This window comes from Pinus tabuliformis, chromosome 7 (genome assembly GCF_031772625.1).
Source record: "Pinus tabuliformis cultivar Carrire ecotype Pingquan chromosome 7, CPIR1, whole genome shotgun sequence".
In the NCBI taxonomy this organism is placed as follows: Eukaryota; Viridiplantae; Streptophyta; class Pinopsida; order Pinales; family Pinaceae; genus Pinus; species Pinus tabuliformis.
In genome coordinates, this window is record NC_142293.1 from 557,588,092 (window position 1) to 557,608,390 (window position 20,299).

A 20,299-nucleotide genomic window follows, 5' to 3' on the forward strand; every position below is an offset into this window, starting at 1 on the left:
ATACAAATAAATACTTAATTTTATAAATATTTTTAATACATTTTATTTTATTTTTCAAATATACAAACACAAAAGAAAATAACTTTAATAAATATATCGCCCATTTTATTAATGTGGATAAATGTATATTAATTATTTTAATAATAGAACTGTACAAATAAATACTTAATTTTATAAATATTTTTAATACATTTTATTTTAATTTGCAAATATACTAATACAAAAGAAAATGACTTTGATAAATATATTAAATATTTTATTAATATAGATACATGTATATTAATTATTTTATTAATGTGAATAAATGTAGACATTGATAAATATATCAACTATTTTATTAATAATGTTATGTTAATAAATAGTTAATTTTATAGATTATTTGATACATTTTATTTTTTTCCACTTTCTTGAATGGTGAATATATTGATATAACAAACTAACCACTTTAAAATAAAAACAAGTTTTGTAAGTTTTGTTTTTTTATCATTTCATATGAAATGAAAAAAAACATTTTCATGGAGATGAGGTTAATTGATGCCAAAATATATTAGGAAAATTGTTGTGATAGGAATCTTAGGGTTAATTATTTGAAAACAATTCGGATAGATCAATTGAACAACAACTACTATTATTTTGAATAAGTAAATATAATATCTAAAGACGTTGCTTGAAGAATAAAGTTGACAAATTGACTAAAGAAAGATGATATTTTAACAAGAACATAATGATTAACCATGTTTGAAGATGTTTGTAGCCTTGAACAACGAGTAAACAAATAAATAAAGTGTGGAATTAATTTTTTTACTATATAAATAAAACTATTTTTTATGGTTTTATAAAACGTGTCGAGAAGAAATTAAGTTGGGTTGGGGATCATTAACTTTAATCATAATTATTCATTGAATTTTAGTTTGCAAATGTATTGATGGGTGGTATTGTCATTTTTTAATATTTTCTCTTAGTAAGAAAGGGATTATCAGATATTTTGATCTTGCTTCTATGAAACTCGAATCTTTCTCTTGACAGTGCCTTAGTCAATATATTTGCATCATGTTCCTATGTAGGAATGTACTCTAGCAACATGATTTTCCTCTGCACACAATCGCGTAGATGGTGGTACCAAATGTCAATATGCTTGGACCGATCATGAAAATCTCGATTATCATAGAGTGTGATACAACTCTAATTGCCGCAATAAATTACCATAGGATCCATTTGTTGACTAGATAATCCAACAAGTATCTTCCTCATTTAGATAACCTCACAAGTTTCTTGAAAAGAACCCATGTACTTTGTTTCTGCTTAACTGAGTGCAACTAATCTTTTCTTCCTGTTGTACCAAGAGACTGTTGTTGACCGAGTAATGAAGGTGTCCCCTGATGTCATCTTCTTGTTTGATGGACTCCCTACCCAATCTGCATCAGTGAAGCCTAACAACTTCACTCCTTATGTCCATCTGTACTAAAGACCAAATTGAGTGGTGTTTTGAGGTGTCTCAACACATTTTTAGTTTCTTTCCAATAGAGTTTGGTTGGCTTAACCATTACTTGACTAAGCTGGTTAACTGCAAAACACATGTCCTTTCGTGTGTTCACCAAGTATTTAAGTGAACGCACAAGCTATTTGTAAATCATAGCCACTACCACTTCGCCCGAAGTAGCATCTTCCTTCCTCCAATTCCAAGTTAGAGGAGTATCCATGGGTTTACTGATCTCCATGTGAAACTTCTTCGGTATCTAATTAGCATAATTTCCCTTAGAGACAAAAAATTCCACACCTTCTTACCAAATTTTCAAACCAAGGAAATAATGCATGAGCCCATGTAATTCATCTCAAATTCTCTTTGCACGATTTTATCAACTTCTCACCGCATGTTAGAATTAAATCATCAACATATAATACTATAATCAATAATTTACCTTCAACCACAATATGGTAAAAGTTTTCATTTGCTTCACTTTTGGTGAAGCCCAACATGGTGAAAAAATTGTTTATCTTGGTATACCAAGCACGGGGCGCTTGCTTCAATCCATACAATGATTGCTTGAGTCTCAAATCCTTCCAACTGCTCTATGTACACCTCTTCCTCAATCACTCTGTTGAGGTAAGTTGTCTTCACATCCATCTAATGTATCTTCCATCCCATTTCTGTTGAAAGAGCTAGAGTAGATTTGATTTAAGAGTACCTTGCTACCAAAGCAAAGGTCTCCTCGTAATCAATTGACTCCAACTAAGAGAACCTCTTGGCCATAAATATGGTCTTTTGTTTATCGAAACTCTCATCTATTTCTTTCTTCACCTTGTAGATCCACTTGGAACCTACCACTGACTTGTCCTTTGGCCTTGGGACCATGTCCCAAGCACTATTCCTGATAATGGAATCATATTCCTCTACCATGGCATCAACCCATGCTGGATGTTGCACTGCTTCCTCAAATGAGGATGGCTCAATCTCTACACTCTGACTCATCAAAGCCATGTAGAGAATTTACCGATCTGGTGACCTCCTTTGCCTACATTGTGATGTGGTTGCTCCCACATTATCTCTAGCATCATGCATCAGTCTTCCAACTTCTCTGGTGCGCTTACTTCCATCTTTAGATGTCTCTTCATCAGTGGGTGATTCCACTCTCTGTACCTCTCCTTGTGGTTGCTCCACAACATCCTGAGCTTCTTCCTTCTGAGCTAAAAGCTCCTCATCTTCATGCAATTGAAGCTCCCACTGAAGGGAACATCTCATGGCCTTCTCTTCATCAAACTTCACATCTCTACAAAGCATTTTCATCTTGTGACATGGCAAGTACACCCAATAGTTGTGAGGTGTATCAATGTACCCCGCAAATATGCCAAAATCTACTATAGATTCTAGCTTTTTCCTTGCATCCTTGGAAGCATGATAGTAAACTGATGAACCAAAGATCTTGATGTGGGCCGCGTCTGGTTTCTTACCTCAAAAATATTCTTTTGGTGTACTCATCCCAATAATCTCATGAGGATTCATGTTCTACACATATATCGTTGTGTTGCATGCCTCATCCTACAAGTTCTACGGTAGGCCGTGATCATGCAACATCACATATGCATCTCCCACAATGATTTTGTTCTTTCCTTTTACCACCCCATTCTACTGTGGGTTATGGGGTGCTATTAACGACCATTGAATGTCTTTCGATGCACAGAAGCTCTTGAACTCATTCGACACATATTCTCCACCGTTATCGCTCCAAAGAGGCTTCACTTTCCTGCCAATGTCTTTCTCCACAAGTACTTTAAATTCAATTTTTTTTTTAGAATGTCATGTCTTTCTTCTACATGAAGAATATCCAACACTTACGAGAGAAATCATCTACAAATATAGCATAATACCTGTGTTTGGTAGTGGAGGCTGTCGAGAACAGTCCACACAAATTTGATTGAACTCTTTCAAGGATCGCTTGTGCTCGAATGTCCTTATCATGAAAGGTGGCTTTGGTGTACTTCTCTAAAGTACACCCTTTGCATGTATCACACTGCTTTAATGTACCCTTGGGAAGTCTTGTAGAAATCTGTTGCATGATCTTCAAATATCCATGGTGAAAATGGCCAAGTCTCCTATGCCATAATTCACCGATGTCTCAGCTCTACACCTCATTTGATCTCGTGCTGAAAGCAACATAGTATTTTACATCCAATTCGTAGACGTTCTTTACCAGAACCCCAATCTGCTTCACTTGTCCCGTGGCTATGTGATGAAGGAAAGCCTCTCATTTTCTAAATATCACATCATAGCCACGGTCTTCCAACATAGAAACAGAAACTAAATTATTCTTCAGACCGAAAACATACATGACATCTTTTGATGTGAGAAGTGAACCAAAATCCCTCTAAAAATTAACATTACTGATGTCGGTTGTGCTATACCTTCCATCATATCCCATATTGATGTGCATCTGTAGGTCCTTCTCCTCCAAGTCAGTAAATAATTGTGTGTTTCCAGTCATATGTAATGAGGCTCCACTATCCATATACCACACACTACCCATCATTGATGTCACCATGCATGCAATGAGGGTGAAAATCCAACTCGAATTATGAAGAAAGAGCTTCACCTACCCCTCCTGAGGGATTATTGTCAGCCTTCCTATGCAGACACTTCGTGGCATAATGTCCCAACTCATGACAGTGAAAAAAGTTAATCTTCGACAAGTCCTTCTTCTTGCCTAGCTGACTGGAATCTCCTCTAGATTGGAACTTCTTTCCTTTCCATCCAACACACATTCTTCACATCATCATGTTTGCATGAGGTTCCATCTCTGGTGTTCCGCCTTAACTCTTCTTACACCAAGTCGCAACACAAACACTCCCACTCTAGTAGCTTCTCCCTCCCATTTACTGAATCTTGGTAGTTGTTCCAACCCCTGGGAAGGCCTAGAAGTTCTAGGCTGACTAGATCATCTTCAACAATTGTAACACCAACACTCCCAAGCTCATCCTAACATTGGGTAGAGTTGCTCAAGTATTTTCGTATTGTGTCTCCTTTCTCCATCTTTATTTTCCAAAGCTTGTCCTTCAATGCTAGATTTGTGTGGTCACTTTTGTTATAAAACAAACCTATCAAGGCCTTCTAAATTGCATATGGATTCTCGTTCCCATGGAGGTTCGAGACAAAATTATCTCAAACTCCTTCCATTAACATCCTTCTTTACTTAGCTACATTCTTCTTCCACTCTGCCAGGTTTTATGCATCTGCAGTTGCTTTTTTCGGCACATTACTATCAATGTATTCCTTCAATCCATTATCTTCCATTCCATCTTTTCCTTCCAAGCAATGTAATTTGAGCTACCCTTAAGGGCATACTTGAGCCTCAGACCATAGAATGGCATCTTGATCCTGCAGCTAACTCTGGAGAATAGATTTGTAAAACTCATCCCTCCTACAAAGAAAAATCTCGTAGTCTTCTATTATATTGTCATTTCAACCTTGATACCATATACAAATTCCTTATAGATAAAAACTGCTAATTGTAATTTACTAAAACAATAGACTTGAATATGATCTACCACTTACAGAAGCAATTAAACAATCACAAAGTCATGAAACATACAAGAGAAAGAATTCAACCACACATTACACAATGATTTCCTAGGGAAAGCGACAGTGAAAAACCCTTGCTATATGTATATTGCATTAATCAGAAAATATGAAAAGATTAAAATGATTTTCTCAAGCCAGAGCAACCTCTGCACTATCTCTATCTGTCTCACTACTTCCTAGACAAGCCTAGGCCAATACTTAACCAAATTTTGGCTTACCCAAGTCCCTATTTCCTTATGTTGTTTCCTTGGGAATTAGCTCATTATTTAGGGAAATTCCTCATCCACAAATATGCAATACATCATAGGGAAATTCCTCGACCACAAATAGTTGATAGTAAACTACCCTTAAATTCCAATCTCAACTGGGTAACTCGTAATTCACACATTCATGAGTTATTTATGGTTGATTTATTAGTTAATTGGTTGAACATTGAAGCTTCTCTCCACTTCTAAAACTGCTACTAGTTCCTCCAACAATTGGAACTATTTTAACTAACTTTAACTCAGTTAAACTGAATTAATTAATTATAGCTCAAAATAAACTCAACCAAGGCTACTGTAAAGTAGGAGCCACTCTACATGACTCAAGTTAGACCTTCAACTCGAACTATCTGAACCAACTAATTCAAACTAACTTATTTAACTCATACAAGTTGTCATGTGGTGTGGAATTACAATTTTCTTCTAATTTAATTCAAGGGAAAATTAAATTAGAATTTTTCTTGGTGCCATTTTCAATAATACATGGTGCAATACGTTATCATAATTAGCCATTCGTGGACATCATAAGGACCAGTGTTGGAGAATAAAACACTTTTAGTATTGTATTTATCATGTGTGTATGAGGAGAATATATTGATCATGCATGGATAAGGAGATAGGGTTCTATCTTGACACCCTATGTTCATTGATAGAAAGTCAGCCATAGCCATAGGTATGTCTTTGTTATGAAACCATCTCACAAATAGATAAATCAATGAATTAAAAATTACCCTCTTCAAGGGGGAAACCTCCCTTACTTTACATAAATAAACAATTCTTGGATGATACATATGAAAATACCTCCTTTGTATATATATGAGTCTAAGGGATCACAATATAATCAGATCCTACATAACAATAATAATGTAAGGGCACAACAATAACAATAGTGGACTTCTATGGGGCACAAAAATAACAATATGGGGGCTACATGGGCACAAAAATAACAATAAGGGAGAAACGCTAGCATTATAGGGACCTAACATGCCCCTCTCCTTCAAAAAAGTGTTGTCCTCAATGCTTGAGTAGTTTTGGATGCTTCTGTATAAAATTCTCATCTTCCCATGTGGAATGTTCAATGGCATTAGGAGAATTTTCAGGTCTAAAATGGGCCTCCTAAGAAAAATGTAAAACCAAAATAAAATTTATAAGAACCAATAGGATTCAAGATGAGGATGTCAACCATGGGGGATGATTGACCATTTTTGGATTAAAAATCATAAAAATATTAAAAAATAATAAAATAATAAAACCACTTTTTCAACTCATATTTTTAACTTATCTCCCTAAGGTTTTACTCAAATTTCGAGAGGGAGTACCCGTTGGATGAAAAATTCAATTCCTCATCCAAGGAGTACCCATGTTGCATAATTTCGATAGACCTTGCTACACGAAAAATGAGAAATACATGAAAAAACTTGATTGCAATCACATTTTTCGTGTATTTCTCATTTTTTATGTCGTAGGGTCCATCAAAAATATGAAACATGGATATTTCTTGGATGAGGAATCATTTTTTCTTCCAACAAGTGTTTCCGCTCGAAATTTGAGTAAACCCATAGGGAGATAAGTTAAAAATACGAGTTGAAAAAATAGTTTTTCTTTTTTTCCCTCTAAAATCTGATGATGTAATTTAATCTTATTTTATAATTTCCACTATTATTTTATAATTTCCTTAGGAGGCCCATTTTAGACCTGAAAATTCCCCTAATGGTAATTTCTTCCACTTAATGAGATACTCTGAAATTGATCGATTATGTAGATGTTGGGTTCCTGTTTCTGTGATTGCTTTAGGCTCAAATATGAATCTTCCTTCTTCATCAAGTTTTGGAAACACGGATTGAATTGGAAGTTTTTCAATGATATCCTTCTTTAAGCATGAAAAATTTAAAATTGGGTGTACTTAGGAAGATGCACGAAGCTCCAATTTGTATGCCATATTACCAATCTTTTGCAATTTATTTCTTTGAGTGTTGAGGAAATTGTTGGTTTTTATGTTGCCATGTAGAGCAGGGAAATTGTGAAGACAAAATGGATGAGTTTTGGGAGACCACACAGATGTGTAGTTATATTGACAACTATTAAAAATTTAGTGACATTAATGTTGTTGACAATGCTTCAAAATCCATGAGTTTGTCAGAATCATTAATGTTGAAATGTTAAAGGTTGGACCGAACACAATTAGGAAAGCATATTTTATTTATTAGTGTCCTCTTCAACTCAAGTGTTTTGAGTCCAAGAATGGAAGAGAACTTCAATATGTTCACCTTTCAAATCTGCAAATGATTATTTTCTTCCTTCAATCTTGTCCACACTGGCAAATGACACTTCATCTAGCAAACAATATCAATTTAAAGATTGTTTGAGTTGGTGAAAACCGTTGGCATATACTCTATTCTTGTATAATGCATTATCAACGATGTCCATTATTTTAACTGTCCAAAAAAGTCAGGTAAACATCTCAAATTGAAGCAGTAGGAGTGTAAATTCCTTTAGGCTAGTTAGGTCACTAAGAAAAAACATGACAACATTTCCAACAAATTCAAGAAAGTTGGCAACTTTCTCAAAGTCAAGGACTTGGAGAAGTTAATATGTTGTAGTTTTGTTATGGTTCTAAACAAACTTGACAATGATATCATGTTGTTTGAAGCCTAAAGGTTCTCAAAGAGCAGAGATGAAAGACTTCTTTTAATAATATTAATATTTAAGCCTACCATGTTAAAAGAAAAACCAATCTATGTCCCTCAATAATGAAGAAGCATACAATTTAATATTAAATACTAAATATTACTTATGGATATTTACAAATTCCTAATTTTGAAAGGTGACTACAATATATTATAAATGTTAAATATTATATATGGCTATTTAAAAATTCCTATCTTTGAGTTTGAAAATATTTTACTGCTAAATATAAATTCTTTGAAAATGACCATTGATAGAGAAATTAGACGAACTCGTCACTTACCAAAGTGCATGATAGGGCTCTGATTGGCCCATGATCTCCCCAGGGAAGTCATGAAACCTACAGCTAAGGGTGCCAACATCAGAAAGAGCTTCGAACATGAACCACAGTAGTTGTCAGCCGCCAAAAAATTGTCGACCATGTCCCATCCATGTGAGAGTAAGAAGAGGTTGATGACTAGAGCCATGGATCTATGGATATGCTTATTGTGATTAGATAATTTGGCTTCCAAAAGTAGGGCCTTTCCATCAAGAGAGCCAACAAATTCTGCCAGCACGACCTACATTGGACTGTAGGCTCAATAGCCATGGAAGGGGACAAGGAAGAACACAAACAGGAGAAAGTCGTTGGCGGCGAGTGTAAAGCAACTAGGGAGTGTTAGTGTGTCTGAGAAATGGCCACCTTTTATTCATGCTAATGAGGATTGACTAGTGTTGGATTTCTAGATGGTACCAAACATTTTGGGTTCGATTCTTATATGCTCTTAACACTACTTGGCATGAGGATTGACTAGTGTCGCAGGTTGGATTGCTAGATGGTGCCAAAAGTTGTGGGTTTGACTCTTCTATTCTCTTAACACTACTCGGAAACTGATTTGAGTCTTCCGTTGTAGGAAATAAGAGGAAAGCAGTGGTTACACCATCTCCATATTCAAGATAATTATCACTTGCGGCATAAAACGTAAATTTTAACAACAAAAAAACAGCGATACCTCCTTCGACTGATGTGTGAGTTGGGGCAACCATGGTGTGGGTGCACCTTTCAATTTCACAAATCTTCTTTTTCCATTAGGGTTTCTACAAAACCCTCAAATTGTTGGAAAGGCAGAGGAGACTAAACATGAATTCACACACAACACACGAACTGTGGCTCTTCTATTGATCACAAAAAACTTGATGCTTATAATGAACTCATTGAAGGGTATCTATCCTTTTCCAAATAGCGACTTGCCTAAAATATCTTAACATGCAACCACACACTAAAAGTCATCTATCACTTAACTCAACTTAACTCAACACTCAAACTCTCAACCCTCAACACTCATTTAACTGACTCTCTAAGTTTAGCCAACTCCTCATGCATTAGTAATTATCTTATTTTAACACTCCCCCTTAATTACAACCGCTAAACTAAAACATGACTCATGACAACTCAAACATGCTTGTTGGTCTATGTCTAAGTTAGGCTTACAACACCCAAGTTTTTTCTATGAAGCTCAAACACATCTTGTGCTAATGACTTGGTAAATATATTAGCCAATTGATCACTAGATTTACAAGGCTTCAACTGAACTTCTCCATTGCTCACAAGTTCTCTAATAAAGTGATATCCAGTATCAATATGCTTGCTCTTTCATGAAACACACTATTCTTGGATAGTGCAATCACTGAGGTGTTGTCACAATATATTGTTGTTGATCCTTGTTGTTTTTTCTTAAGTCCATCAAATACTCTTCTTAACCACACTGCTTGACTGTTGCTAATGTTGCTGCTACATATTGTTCTTCTATTGACGAATGTGTCACAACGGGCTCCTTCTTGGATGCCCATGAAATCACACTTGGAACAAGGTGGAACACAAAACCAGAAGTGCTCTTCCTATCATCCAAACTGCCTGCAAAATCACTATCTATGTATCCAATCAAATCTTTCTTTTCTGTGTTTTCGTACATTATGCCACAATCTCTAGTTCCTGCTATGTATCTCTGAAAATAAATAAACAAATTCCGCACTCCAATGTGTGTCTTTTGAAGTCTTAATAAATCTGGAAATAAAACGCACTCCTTACATGATATCTAGTCTTGTAGCTGTGAGATACATGAGGTTGCCAACCAATCTTTTGAATAGAGTTGGATTGACATCTGATCCTTCATCACCCTTGCTTAACTTTGTACCTGTTGCAACTGGTATACAGACAAGTTTGCAATTTTCCATCTTGAATCTTTATTTATTTTGACAAATAAAAATTCCTTATTCAGTTTGTTCAACTTCTATGCCAAGAAAATATTTCATGAGACCAAGATCTATCATCTCAAATTCTTTACTCATGGCTGCTTTAAATTCATTGAACTCAAAATAAACTATAAAAATCATGTCATCAACATATATGAAAACAATCAAAATCTGTCCATGCTCATTTAACTTTGTGTACAATGTAGGCTCAATGTTTCTTCTACAAAATCCATTCTTAATCATGTAGCTGTCAATTCTACTATACCAAGCTCTAGGCACTTGCTTCAGTACATATAGCGCTTTTTTCAACCTATAAACTTTCTCTTCGTTACCTTCAACTTCATATCCTGGAGGTTGTTACACATAAATTTCTTCTTCTAGAATTCCATTCAAGAAGGCTGATTTCACATCCATCTGATATAATTTCCACTTGTTCTTGGTTGTTGAGGCTAGAACTGCTCTTACGGTATACAATCAGGCCACCAGAGCAAATGTTTCTTCAAAAGTCTATTCATGCTTGCGGCGAGAATCCTTTTGCTACAAGTCTAGCTTTGAATATGTCAATTTCACCTTTCTCATTCAGCGTTATCTTATACACCCACTTTACACCAATGAGATTTTTGTCCTTTGGTAAATCAATCAAATCCCATATATCATTCTTTTTAATAGCTTCTTCAAACGAAGAAGGTTGGAATGACAACAATGCAAAATTTGAACTAACATCCAAATCATCATAAATATCTTTCAGACTTCTCATCTTTCTCTTACCATTGCTTGATTCATTACCTAATTGATTGCTAGGAGAATCTCGATTTGTTGATCTGTTTGAAGGTCCATGCTACTCTGAAAATCTTGGAGTCCTTGTTGGTGCGTCTCTGTTTGGTGTCTTCACCTATGATTCTTGTTGCTCCTTTTCTGCTATGTTGTCTTCTTCCATCAGTGGCACTTGTGCATCAACTGTTTTGTCTACAATTCCATTCCATGACTCTTGTTGTTTGAACACAACATCTTTGCTAAGCATGGTATTCTTTGTGATAGGGTTATACAATTTGTAAGCTTTTGATTGCTCACTATAATTAGTAAATATGCATTTTTCACTTTTATCATCCAATTTTCCTCTTCGCTCTTTAAGAACATGTGCATAAGCTACACATCTAAATACTTTGAGATGAGATACATTGCAATACATACCTAACCATGCTTGTTTTGGTACTCTGTTCATTGCACTCTTTGTAGGAGATCTATTGATCACATAAATAGCACATGCAACAGCTTCTGCCCAATACTCATTAGACAAGTTTCTGCCTTTCAACATGATTCTTACCATGTTCATAATTTTCATGTTCTTTCTCTTTGTTACACCATTATGTTGCAGTGTGTACCTAGTTGTAAACTATCTTATGATTCCATGTTGTTTGCAGTAATCATGGAATGCCTTTGAATCATATTCTCCACCACGATCTAACCTCAATACCTTAATTTGTCAATCACTTTAGTTCTCTACAAGGCTTTGAATTCCTTTGAACTTTGCAAAAGTTTCAGACTTCTACTTCAAGAAGTAAACCCAAGCCTTTCTTCTATAGTCATCAATGAAAGTAAGGAAGTAAAAACTTGCAATAATCGATTGTGTCCTCATAGGTCCACACAAGTCTGTATTCACTAGCTCAAGAGGTTGCCTTTCTTTGTATGCAACTCCCTTTGGAAAACTTTGACGGTGTTTCTTTCCCAAGATGAAACATTCAGAAGTAACAGTAGGTTCTTTGATGGGAGGTAATACTTTAACCATTTGTTTCTGCTGTAACAATCTTAAACCAGAAAAGTGCGAGTGTCCAAATCAAAAGTGTCATAACCAATAATCATCAGAACATATAACTGCAAAATAACTCACCTAGCCATTGTAATTCATAATTAGAGGAAAGAGTTTGTTCCTCGCCATTTGCACCTTTGCTATCAATTGCTTGCGTGAGGGCTTATCATATATAACACATTCTTGACCTGGAAAGATAACTTTGTATCATTTCTGTGTTAGTTGACCAACACTTAACAAAATATGTTTGAGACTAGGAACATAATATACCTCTGAGATTGTCTTCGGCTCCCCCTGCTTGGTTAGAATGTTGACCACTCCTTTTCCATCTACTTCCACAGTCTTATCAGTCCCCAACTTTACCTCTGTTTTCACACATTGATCGAAATTTGCAACCAAATTCTTGTTGCATGTCATGTGGTTATTGCAACCATTGTCTAATAGCCACACACTAGCAGAAGGTTCATGCATGGTATGGCAAGCTAGGAACATGTAGTTAGTACTCTCTGTAGTGATATTAGCTCTTTGGTTCCCTTGATTAGCTATCTTCTTCCTGCAATGACGAGCATAGTGACCAAATTTATTGCAATAATAACATCTCACTTTTGATTTGTCAACTCTTTGATTATTTTTGAAGCTTTTGTAGTTGGTTCCACTTTCATGTTCATGCTCTTCTCAACTATTTCTTTGACCACCAAATCTTTTGCCTCGTCCTCTGCCTCTCAATCTGTTTCTGCGCTGATTACAATAGCTGCACAGAAGCGTTGATTACAATAGCTGCACAGAAGCACTGACATGTATCGTGGGTCGAACCCCAGTGGGGAAGCTATTAAACGGCCATCCCATCCATGCGGGATAACGCCCAGATACTACCCTGGAATATGTTCATTGCCAACACTTCAATGGCCTCCTTAACCCAAATAAAAATACTCTTACAGCGGCAGCCATGGAAGCGGAAGCAGAGGAGGAGGAGCAGGGTGAGGAGAAAGGCGTTGGCTTCGAGCGTAAGGCCATTAGGGAGTATCAGTGGTTCTGAGCTGCGAGATTCGGGAATGCAATGTGCTAAAAATTGTGCAACATGATAAAAAGTAATTGAACTAAAGAAAACGAAAATTGAAGTATCTCATTGGCCAAATCTACCCAGCCCCAAGCCCACAGAAAAACACTTTCAATATAATTGAAGAACTACAAATTAAATAGGACAAAGTAAGGTGATGGATATCAATATTTTTAACTATATTAATGTTATACTTCTATTGTCTTATGAATTACTAAATTTTTTAAATAAAAAATTAATAAAAAAATTAATAAAAACAAATACATTAAATACGATTGTACCAAACTGTAATTAGATGCATTGATACGAAATTTCTCAATAAAGCTTTACTATTTATAAAGCACCTGGTGCACACATATTCACAAAACTTCATCTCTGCGAGAACAATCTATACACCAACTTCAAAAATCATTTTCGACATGTATTGAATACTATTATTATTCCTAAAGTTGACGAAATACTAAGTTTTCTATTTAGTGACTAATATTATTATTCCGAAAATCATCTTGCTTGCATGAATCTCGGCGTCCGGTTTATTTAGACTAGGGACAATTTTGGGATTAGTCAAATCCAATTATTTTAATAGATATTTCCCTGTTTAGATAGTCTTCGGCAAAATCACATAACCAATCTTTTGTCGACGCGTTTCGAACCTTCATCGTTAGGACAAGTTGAAGAACCAATCCGGCTTAGCTGATTAAATAGAGTGTGCAGAGATTCCAACGACTATATTGCTAACGGCTAATTTTGACCTAATGATCTTAGTCAACACTAATTTAATTATTAACATTCAGGTAAATAAATGTATATGAATACCTAAAATTAAAATTCCTTTGATAATAATATAGTATCCATATTTATTATGGTCATTATATCTCGTATAATAGTTCATATTTACCAAATAATCTATAAATACTATTTAAATGGTATTAAATTACTATTACTCTTAGAATTTAGTTACCTTAGGTAATTTCGAGTTTATATAATTATTTAATGGTCCAAGGTAAGTTAGAATTTCTCTATTTGTTCTTTAAAATATATCATTATTATTTATTATTTAAAATAATAATTTATTATTTTAAACAATAATTTAGGGTTAAATTAATAATACTAAATTATTATTTTAAATAATAAAAATATAATATATTATTTTAAATATATCATTATTAATTATTATTATTCTAATATTATTTAAATGGTATTAAATTACTATTACTCTTAGGGAATTGTATGTTTATATAATTACTTAATGGTCCAATGGTAAGTTAGACCTTCTCTATTTGTTCTTTAAAAATATATCAATATTATTTATTATTTAATTATAATGGTCATTCGAAATTAAAATAATAGGTTATATACAATAATATATGATTATTAAAAAATCTATATTTACTTAATAATTTATAATTCCACTATTATTAAAAACAAACAAATAGTGTTCATGTTAAATTATTATTATTCTGAAAGTATAACTAATATTATTGTTATATCATATATTTATTCATAATACTTTCTTAATTTGGTAAACTAGATCTCTTCTCATAATTAAATTAATAATTTATATTAAATAATCAATATTTATTCAATAATCTGTTATTCCAATAAAATTATGACATTATTACTTATAAGGTTTAAACGGGTTTTTTTAGACATTAGTTAAAGGTATAGTAGAATTAAATATAAGCATAACTAATTGAAATTATGGAAACAAAAAATCTCATCCAATAATAATATACCCAATAGTATCATAAACGGGATACAATAATTAGCTCGAAATAACTTAATAAAAAATCAAACACTCCATAATACTAGGACTAATCCGCCAAAAACGAAACTTAAGGAGGGGAAGACAGAAACCCTAAGACCTAACAAAGGGGGAAAGAGGAGGCTAGGAAGACAAGGCTGGGACCCAGCAGCTGCTAATCTTCTAGCCATCATCCCTATTAAGATTGTTCGGCCTTTTCTTCGGACATGGTTTTGCATGTCTAGAATCAGTTGGACCCCTCATTAAATTCAATCCAAATCTTTAGCCGCTGACCTGCCCCATTTCCAAATTTTTAAGTATTAAATAATTTAAATAATATTAAATAATTTAATTAAATAATAATAGTAACAATAACATCGTCACTAATAATATTAATTAATTTATAATTTAATTAAATATTCGTAATAATTAATTCATCTATTCCACATTACATTTTATGAATATGAACCCATAGATTAATAAATTCAAGGAATTGATATTATAAATTCAAGGAATTAATACTATAAACCCAAGGGAATAATATTAAACTCAAGGCATTGATATTATAAACCCAATGTATATAAACCCTAAGATAAATATTATAAACCCTAAAATAACCATGGGTGACAATAATTTACCATGCTTAATTTTCATATTGAGACAATCTTTGTCATAATGCGAGGTTGGACCATGGTTGACCATCATTGATTTTCATACGGAGACAATGTTTTTCAAAATGTGGTGTTGGACCATGGTTGATTTTCATATTGAGAAAATATTTGTCACAGTGTGACATTGCACCATGGTTGACCATGATTATAAACCCAAGAGATTTATATTAAACCCAAGGACTAATATGAAAAACTGTAAGAAGATTCTTTTCAGTAGAAATTACATAGGAGAAAATTTTACCGATGTGTTTCGAGCCAGCTAGTGTGATTCATCATCAAGACTCTTCTTAATTTAATATGGATCACAGAAGCTTGAATTTAGAAATTAAAAACCCTATGAATATTATTACACCCAAGGAATATGAACCCTTAGATTAATAAATCCAACATATTGATATGATAAACCCAATGAAATAATAAACCCAAGGGATTAATACTAAAAACGCAACGAAATAATATTATGAACCCTATGTATATAAAAACCCTAAGATAAATACTATAAACCCCAAAATAAACATGGTTGACCATGGTTTACCATGGTTGATTTTCATATTCATACAATCTTTGTCACAATGCGACATTGGACCATGGTTGACCATGGTTAACAATGGTTGTTTTTCATATTAAGACAATATTTGTCACAATGTGACATTGGACCATGGTTCACCATGATAATAAACCAAAGGGATTGATATTATAAACCTAAAGGATTATAAACCCAAGGAAATAACATTAAACCCAAGGGATTAATATTATAAACCTAATGTATATAAACCCTATGATAAGTATTATAAACCCTAAAATAATCATGATTGACCATGGTTTACCATGATTAATTTTCATATAGAGACAATCTTTGTCACAAAGTGACGTTGGACCATGGTTGACTGTGATTGATTTTCATATGGAGATAATATTTTTCACTACGTGACATTGGACCATGGTTGATTTTCATATTGAGAAAATCTTTGTCATAATGTGTGACATTGGACCATGATTGGCCATGATTAAACACCTAAGGGGTTTCTATTATACCCAAGGGATTAATATTATAAACCCTAAGATAATTATTATAAACCGTAAAATAAACATGCTTCGCCATGGCTGAAAATGGTTGATTTTTGAATTGACACATTCGTTGTCACAATGTGATGTTTGATCATGGTTGAAGATGGTTGATTTTCAAATTGATACAATCTTTGTGATAATGCGATGTTGGACCATGGTTGACCATGGTTGATTTTCATATTGAAAAAATCTTTATCACAATGTGACGTTGGACCATGGCTGATTTTCATATTGAAACAATCTTTGTCACAATGTGACATTGGACAAGGGTTGATTTTCATATTGAAACAATCTTTGTCACAATGTGACATTGGACCATGGTTGATCATGGATGGCCATGGTTGCCACAATGTGGCTTTGGACCAAGAAACAATCTTTGTTACAATGTTGTTGGAAATACTGAGGGGGGCTGAATTAGTATTTATTTTCAATTGTTATTTTTACCAATTAAATCATTTATATTTAGAACACAAAATGAGCAATAGGAATAAATGCTTTTTTTAATATAATCTTTACAATAAATCATGTACAATATATATAAGGCTCCAATCTATTGCCAAGCACCAACTTGGTCATTTGTGAGGCTCCAACCTCTAGGGCTCTAACCCTATCTTCTCAAGGCACCAACCTTGTGTTTAGGAGCACCAACTCCAAGGACACCACTCCTTCCAATTCTGACGCACCAACCCCAAGGGCTCCAACCCTATCTTCTCAAGGCACCAAACTTGTTTGTTTGAGGCTCCAACCATTAGGGCACCAACCCACTGCTATATTTTGTCTAGATATGTTTGGTAGTTATTCTCTACTCCCAACATTTTCTTCACTGAATTCTGTCAATCTACAGCTTCACTGTAGTCTCCATGCTACATCATCAATGACAACCTATATTCATATGAAGGAGTCTTCACAACTCTTCATATTGTGCACACAGAGTTTGCAAAGTTACCTCGTGATGATTTCAAACATCCATCATGATCTATAAGAGTCTATACACAACTTCAATGTGTCTAAAATGAACTGCAGTAAGCTCTGCACAAAACAACTCTCTATTTCAAGCCCCTATTCTCACTATCATGATAAATGCTTCAGGAGTGACTGCTTCAGGAGTAACTGCTTCAGGAGTAACTGCTTTAGGAGTGACTTCTTCTCACTGTTCTTACTATCGCGATCTCTTACTTCCCAGAACCAAACTCACAAACGCTTCAATGCTAGTGCTGGCTACTTCTCCCTTCAAACGATGTCAGATGAAACCTTATTTTTCCCCTTCGTAAAATTATTCTTCAGGTTGTGTTATGTACTTGATTAATTCATCATAGGTTCGAGCCTTTCAAAGATTAACCCAATCAACAGAATTGCTTCGTCCTTCAGCTTCCTCTTGTCCTACTAGACCTTCGGTTTCCTTCTATCCTATTGGACCTTCAGCTTCCTTATGTCCTGTTGGACCTACGGCTTACTTCTATCCTTCTACTTCCTTTTTTCTCACTCGATCTTCAGCTTCTTTTGTACCTTCATCATCTGCCAAACCTTTGGCTTCTTGACCTTTCTACTTCTTCTTTCGTTCGCTTTACCTTCAGCTTCCCGATCTTCAGCTTCTTCTATCTCTTCGAGTTCACCAATACTCAAAAGACACATTCATTTGGAAGAGAGGATGAATTAAAATAGATGTTTGGCGGTCCCCACATGCCACGTTATTGCTTTAATCGTAATTACAACTTCATGAAAAATTGGAATTATTCCTTTAATCCTGCAAATGAACACCGGTCCCACCTGAATGCATAAGACCAGACCCAAATAAAATAAACCCGTGTCCATAAAGTTCTCGGGTCCACTCAGTCCCAAGTCTTATCAAATTAATTATCCACCATTGGTCTCATCATTAATTTGACGGTTGTTGATCCACCCGATCAATAAACCCAATCGTTGATCCTCCACCGTTTGATCAAGGCGCGCTGGATCCAATGGTTCACAACGATATCAGCCGGGGAACTTGCACGACACTTAACCTCCTTTATGGAGACGATAAGGATTATAAATCCTTGGTATATAAAAGTTCGGGTCTGTTTTTAGATTTAACATCTGATCACTTTATGACCTAATATCCATTGGATATACGAGGTCATCAAATCTATAGCATGCGGGTCTTCAACTAGCACACGGGTTAAAAACAGGCCTAACCCCCACCGTTGACTGTGACGTAAGCATTTGAAAATGAGATTGACAGCTATGATTTAGCACGGGCCTTCAGCCACAATCAAAACATCTGTGCACTCTTACCCCCACTCTTCCGATAGTTGTTGCTCCTGCGACTTCTCTTCACTCTTCCGCTCTTCCGATAGATGTTGCTCCTGTGGCTTATCTTCCTATGACCTCCTATAACTTTGTTTATGCTCCTCCGCTATTTTCTTCCTATTAGTTCTTTTTGGCATATATTACATGTGATGCTTCCGATATGGCTCTTCGATGTTTTCTTCTTTTCTCCTCTGATATCGATGTCACTCTTTACTCTTCTGATAACACTTACCCTTGGGCATATGCGATAACCTACTTCCTTGATGGCTTCTGATGAACTCTTCCTCTTATTCTTTGGCTTCTTGCTCATGTTGCTTTACTGGATCTACTGCATCATTTGTTGTTCAATTGACCTCCTATGTCATTTGATGTTCAATAGTTGTTCAATTGACCTCCTGCATCATTTGTTGTTCAATTGCTGTTCAATTGACCTCCTGTGTCATTTGTTGTTCAATTAACCTCCTGCATCCTTTGCTATTCAATTGACCTCCTGCTGTTCAATTGTTGTTCAATTGTTCAATTTACCTCCTGTTGTTCAATCCACTTGGGTCCTCCATCTCATCATATCATCATATATCAAAATTTCATCACTATGAGCATTATGATCAATGGGCATCAATGGGCAATCATGTATCAAAGAATTTGCCATCACAAACACTACTATATTGACATCAATGACAACCTAGATTAACAAATGTGACCATGATTATTGACCATCGTTGACTTTCATATTGAGACAATCTTTGTCATAATGTGATGTTGGGCCATGGTTAACCATGATTGATTTTCATATTGTGACAATATTTGTCACAAAGTGATGTTGGACCACTGTTGACCATGGTTAACCATGATTGACCATAATTTACCATGGTCGACCATGTTTGGCCAATGTTGACCATGATTGACCATGATTGATTTTCATATTGAGACAATCTTTGTCACAATGCGACGTTTGACCATGATTGATTTTCATATTGAGACAATCTTTGTCACAATGCGATGTTGGACCATGTTTGACCATGTTTGACCATGCTTGACCAAGGTTAACCATGGTTGATTTTCATATTGAAACAATATTTATCACAAAGTGAAATTGGACCATTGTTGACTATGGTTAAATGTAATCGACCATAATTTACAATGGTTGACCATGTTTGACCATTTTTTACCATGGTTGACCATGATTGATTTTCATATTGAGAAAATCTTATGATAAACCCTATGATAACTATTATAAATGGTAAAATAAACATGGTTGATTTTCACATTGAGACAATCTTTGTCACAATGTGATGTTGGACCATGGTTGACCATGACTGATTGTCATATTGAGACAATCTTTATCATAGTGTGACATTGAACCATGGTTGACCGTGGTTGAGGATGGTTGACAATGTTTGACCATGCTT